The following is a 6,076-nucleotide window of genomic DNA, read 5'->3' as shown; positions in this document are numbered from 1 at the left end:
GAGCATATTAAATAAGAGAACAAGCAGAAGTGAGTGGACAGTGGGTGAAGAGAAAGAGGTCTTCTGGAAGCACTGTGTGTTGGGCTTCTCTTTACTTTTCCTAAGAAATCTTAATAGTTTCTGCCTTTCTCACCAATGTTGTATGTGAGTGCAAGTGTGTGTAGATGTGTGTAAGTGTGGCAGTGTGCAAGCAGGTTTTGTTATAATACTTCTAAAAATATGAAAAATAGCTGCCAAGTCCAGGCCCTAACCACGTATGGAAGATTAGTCCACAGGCAAGCAGCTCTTATATATCCAAGCCAGATTTCAGGATGCAAACACATATCTGTTAGGATGCAATGGCTATCGGCTTGAACAGTACACTAAACAATCCAATTTCCCTTACTTCTAGAAAAATAATGTCCTTTCTGACCTTGAGGAGAATTTTAAGAAATAAGCACTAATAAGAAGGAAGTGAATTTGCCAACTTTTTCATTACTACATTGGAATACCTTAGAAAAGCTGGCTTTAAAAATACAACGGGTTTACTTTGACTCCTGGTTGGAATTTCACAGTTCAGGATGTGGCAGCCCTATTTTGGGGGTCTGCTGATGTCCTTCTTGTTGGCACAGTCCCAAGGCAGCACAGAGCATCATACAGCAAGAGGAATTGTGTGTCTGTTTATGTCTTTTTTTTACAAAGCGGCCAGGATTCAATCATGGGGCTGCACCCTGACGACCTCGTCCGAACCACTCTCGCCCCAAAAGCTCCACCTGGAAACATCATGACAGAGTTACGTTTCCTCCATCTTAGTCCCATTAACTTAAGACACTGGGAGCCAACCCTAGAATACCCAACCCTTTGCAGCAAGGAAGGAATAGGATTTAATTCTGGAATCAGGAAGGAAGCTGGAATAACCAGGGATTAAATGTATTAGATGAAGGCTGGACTGGCGTCAGGAGAGGAGAGGATGCATTTTACAGAGAAAGCAGAGAGAGCAGAAGAGGTCTTGGAGACTTTCAGTCTTTAATGTTGAGGAAGAAGAGAAACTGAAGATGACCTTGGAGTTTCTAATTACGCTAATTAGAAAGATACAATGCAAATGAGTTAAGGTAAAGCAAATAGGAATTGAACTTTCATTCAATTAAAGTCCGACATTTATCGAGCTCTGCTACAAGGAAATATGTTTGAAATGGCCAGGAGTGATGATGAATAAGAAGCGTCCCCTACAACGAGAGAACAGAGTTGCATGTTTCTCTGGTTGAGTTTGAGATACTTAGAGAAATCTAAGGAGAGATATCTAGAGGAGTCAGTTTTGTTTTTGTTATATAATAGGCAGGGTAAGTTGCCCAGGGATGGAAATACTAGCCACTATTACTTCCTTTTACAATGCAGCCTACACACCATAAAAGAGCTTTGCACTAGCTATCAAATATATCCATTATTTTTTTCTTCTCTGGTTAGAAAATATTTTATGGCCTTGAAAATTGGATTAATATTCATAAAAGGGTGAAGAACTGGGTCAATTTTAAAGCCCATTTTAGTGATGAAGTTTAACAATGAAAGAAGAGACATGACTTTTCATCTGTGCAAAAGATATGTCTCTATGTCTTAATCAGTAAATGGTGTTGCTACATTGTGGTGACTACCTTAAATTTTTAGCAACAGTGAAAAATAACTAGAACCTAATTTGCATTCAGGCCTGCCTCTGGGGTGTTGGTCCTTCAAGCAATAATTCTGTGACCCCAAACACTAATCTTTATTTCTAGCACACTGTCCTCTCTAGTAGCCATGACAGCAGAAGAGTGAGCTAAGATCCAAATAATATCCATGAAATGCTGTCATTGGCAAATGACACACATCACTTCTCACGTTTCACTGTACAGAACTAGTCCATATGGCTGTGCTTAACTTCAAGTAGGCTGGGGAGCATTTACTTCCAGATACCTGGTCTTAGAGGAAAACCAAATATTTACGAGTGTAAGTAATCAGGCTGCTAAGCTATTATAGTTTAGAAGTAGAATAAACCCCTTTGTCCTGATTCAATGTTCCCTTGGTTCTAAATGAAGTTTTATTGATATCTGAAACAACTCACTTCCCTGTCCCCAAATCATACTCTTTCCCCATCCAATCCATTAGAATGAATCTCAGAGAGCAAAGCCTCCATCAGAATATGGTATTACATGACATTGTAACCTTTTTCCCCTCCAGAAAACCACCATTTATGAATAAAACATGGGTGACCTTTAAAAACTTAGCAGTTGTACTAGGTGATTGCATATTAACAAGCTTTTTGAAGAAATAGGACAGGCACTGTATGTTTCAGTTAAGGATAGATAATAGAACTATTCTAATAATTTATTATTTTATCCAATATGAGGAAACGCAACACTATTTTACAAAGCCTGCTTACATTTCCCTGAGTGTGATAGTATGCGACTTCCTTCTTATTTAAATTGCACATTTACTACTAAACTGAAGACTCCCATGGAAATGACAATTTTTTCCTTATGTTCTTGAAGTTTTTTTTTCAGTTTTGGTTAAAATGATGGGAAAGACTCAAGATGTGTTTAAGTAGGAGGCAAAATGGGGAGGAGTCACGTACAGTGGAGTTGAGTCACCTGACTTCCGAACTTAAATCCTCAGGCTTCTCAGCGCTTGCACAAAGAGACATTAGTCAGCTATCATGGAATGGGAAGAATATTCCTGGGAGCTGAGCCGTGAGGAAGGCAGGCATGAGTTTGCTAAGGGATTCTGTCCGAGTTGTGAGAGAATGTTTCACCAAATCACGTAAGAAGAGAGATTTAGGTTAGGTATGAGGACAGAAATATCAAGAGCAGTGAAACAACTGACAACAAGCAGCCCAGAAGAGCTCTCTGCGTGTTTCTCAGAATTATTTTCAACCAAGACATTCCAGAGTTCTAGAGTGTGTGTGTGTGTGTGTGTGTGTGTGTAGGAGGCGGGTATCTCAAGAGGCACTAAGAGGGAGCACAGACTCATTTTCATCCAGGGAAGCTGGTATTTGGGTGTATATGAAAAAGGAGCTCAATGTAGGATTTCATTTATAAGGAAGGCTTTACTACTAAAGAAAAAAAAGGTTTGACAACCAGTTTTCCATAATACTGTACTTTTTCTAGGCAAAATAAGATGCACTTGTCTTGATCAATACAATGAGATGCAAGTTATAAAGATATGTGCCTTCCTTTCCTATCAGCTTTGTTTCCACACTCCCTTGAAGCTTGCACAGCGTGTCAGTAGCAATAATGCAGTGCAGGCCTGACTTAGGCCTTGCTTTGGTATTAGAAGGTACACGGAGGAGTTTGGAGAGTGGGCCGACTTCCAACCTGATAAAGGAGCAAAGCATAGACCTGCAAGTGCGATGACACTGTCAGTGACTCACAAACGCCTCTACACAAATTGTATCACACTGCCTCTGATGTGTTTGTTCTGCCACAGTGCAAAACGGGTGTGGTTGAAAAATTCTGTGGTGACATGGGTTATACCTTAATCCCTTACACTGTAGATCAGCTGTGCCTGGCTGGGCTCAGTTCCCAGTCAGTTTGGTCCAGCGGGTAGAGCCTTTGGCATTTTAGTCAATAGAAAATGTACTATTCCCCTTACTTGAGATAACTAAGTAAAATAATGTCAGAAACTATTTTGAAAAGCAAGAGTAGAGTGCTAACATATCCCTGTTGTTTTAATTAAGTCAATCAAGCCTCTAGTGTATAAACTCAGACAAGATGAATCTTTTGATGTTTGGGGAGGTATCTTTGCTATTCAAGTAAGACTTTTAAATTTAAAGACCCCTTCTATGAAAAGATATTATCTTTGCACTTTTTACAAATGTCAAATGAGTTTGTTTTGTTGTTGCTGTTGTTTTTGATTTTGTTTTTGGGAAGATTTCTTTTGTTGATGGAATACTGGTGGGAAAACAGTCAAAGCCATTTACTTCTACTTTACAAGCAACAGTGTTTTTGTAAACAACATTTACTTTAAGGTTTTCTCTGAGAAATGTGTGCTTTTCTGAATCATTTACCTGTGTGGATATCATTGGGCTAGATACTGCACCATGTTTGCAGCAGCAGGAGTAAAACATGCCTGTGACCCAGCCCCGCCAGGAGATGGTGATCAGGACCCAGACTTCTGTGTCACCTCCCCTCACACGCAGCAGTGTACTGAGCAGTGTCTCTGGTAGCAAGTGAGCAGGAAGTGGCAGAGGTAAGGCTTAGAAATCTGGAAAAGCAGCCCGGAGAGGAAAGGGTGTTTTGAGGATGCAGCGATAGCCTATCTTGAGGAAACTGGAGTCTCCCGCTGAACAGAGGCGCTTTTTGGATTGCAGAGCCTGTTGGTGCTGGTGGGGACCCTTGCGCTCATCTGAGCAGCGAGCTGTGAATAGAAAGGAGCTTGAGTCATGGCCTGCATCTATTGATGACTACAGTGATCTCTGTCTACTATAGCAACCAGTCACCAGGCTCTTGGAAAGTGTCAGTGCTTGAGGTTAAGATTCTCTAGAACACTAAAAAGTAATTAGAGGCGGTGTTTGACACAGCAGTTAAGATGCCACTTAGGACATTCACATCCTATATTGGAGGGCCTGGGTTCAAGTCCCAGTCCTGACTCCAGCCTCCTGATAATGCATAACTTAGAGGCAGAGGCAATAGGTCAAGTAGCTGGTTCCCTGCTCTCCACATAGGAGACCTAGATGGGGTTCTCAGTTCTTGGCTTCAGGCTGCCTCTAACTTGGCTGTTGTAGGCATTTGGGTACTGAACCAATGGATGGGAGATTTCTCTCTTCCTCTGACTCTCCACCTTTCAAGTAAAAAATAAATAAAAAATTTTAAAGCCCGGAAAGTAATTAATGCAGATTAAGAAATATTATGCTGGGAGCCAGCACTGTAGCAAAGCAGGTTAAACCACCACCTGCAAGTCCAGCCTGACTCCTCCACTTCTGATCCAGCTCCCAGCTACGTGCCTGAGAAAGCAGCAGAAGATGGCTCAAATGCTTGGGCCCCTGCACCTGTGTCAGAGATCTGGATGGAGTTTCATGTTCCTGGTTCAGCCTAGTTCAGCCTTGGCTGTTGTGGACATTTGGAGAGTGAACTAGCAGATGGGAGATTCTCTCTCTCTCTCCCTCCCACACCCTCCCTCCCTCTCTCTGCTTCTCTCTATCTCACTGTAATTCTGATTTATGAGTAAATAAATAAAACTCTTAAAAAGAATTAGTAAATCTGTAGAATTATTCAACACAGAGATACAGATTCTTCAGCACGTAGAAGACAAGGTATAAATAACTCATGTTAATACTTCATCCATTTGGGGTAAGATTCAGTAGAACTTGTCGCAGACTTTCACAAATATTGAGATTTCAGTCTACTTTAAAGTTTAAGATATTCAAGTGGTAAAACATTCCTTTAAAATTTTATCTTGTATCTGTAAGGTTCTTATCATAACGAATAATTTAATATTTATTGAAAATTTTGGGCCATTTACATATTTATGAATATTTTTGACATTTAATGATCACCTATTCTCACAATTGCAGGGGAATGGAATTGATTAAATTTCTCCAATTATCGAAATATCTCATGAGGAATTTTATCACTTGCAGATTTCTTAAATCATTTAAAACTGTGGGCCTGATTGAAATGGTCTCATCTTGTTTAGTGCTCCTTTAAGTCCATTGCATTGGTAACTTGTCCCTTTCAATCCCTGTGAGTAAAGGAGGCCGTTTCATTTAATCTACAATTATGGCAATAAGCCTCATAACTTCGCTTTGCTTTGTTGGGCAGGCTTGGGTAAGATTGCCTCTAGGTGGCTTGATGCTGTTTCGTCTTTCTGCTGCATGCCCTGCCTCTCCAGAGAGCTGGGGAGAGATAGATCCAAGCACTGAGAAAGCAAATCACTTGCATTTGTCATGTTAGCATTCAGGCTCCTAGGATTGTCTAAGGGACTCCTGACTGGTGAAACAGAGACATCTCTGAGCGAGAGGCAGTGGGGGCGCTGTCCACGCGGCCCTCGGCCCAGTGCACGCCATCCACACAGCCGTTCACTCTGAAAGACAGAGGGGGAGGCGGGAAGGAAACACTGCACGCAGGCC

Source organism: Oryctolagus cuniculus, chromosome 12 (genome assembly GCF_964237555.1).
Source record: "Oryctolagus cuniculus chromosome 12, mOryCun1.1, whole genome shotgun sequence".
In the NCBI taxonomy this organism is placed as follows: domain Eukaryota; kingdom Metazoa; phylum Chordata; class Mammalia; order Lagomorpha; family Leporidae; genus Oryctolagus; species Oryctolagus cuniculus.
This window is presented reverse-complemented; position numbering follows the sequence as displayed.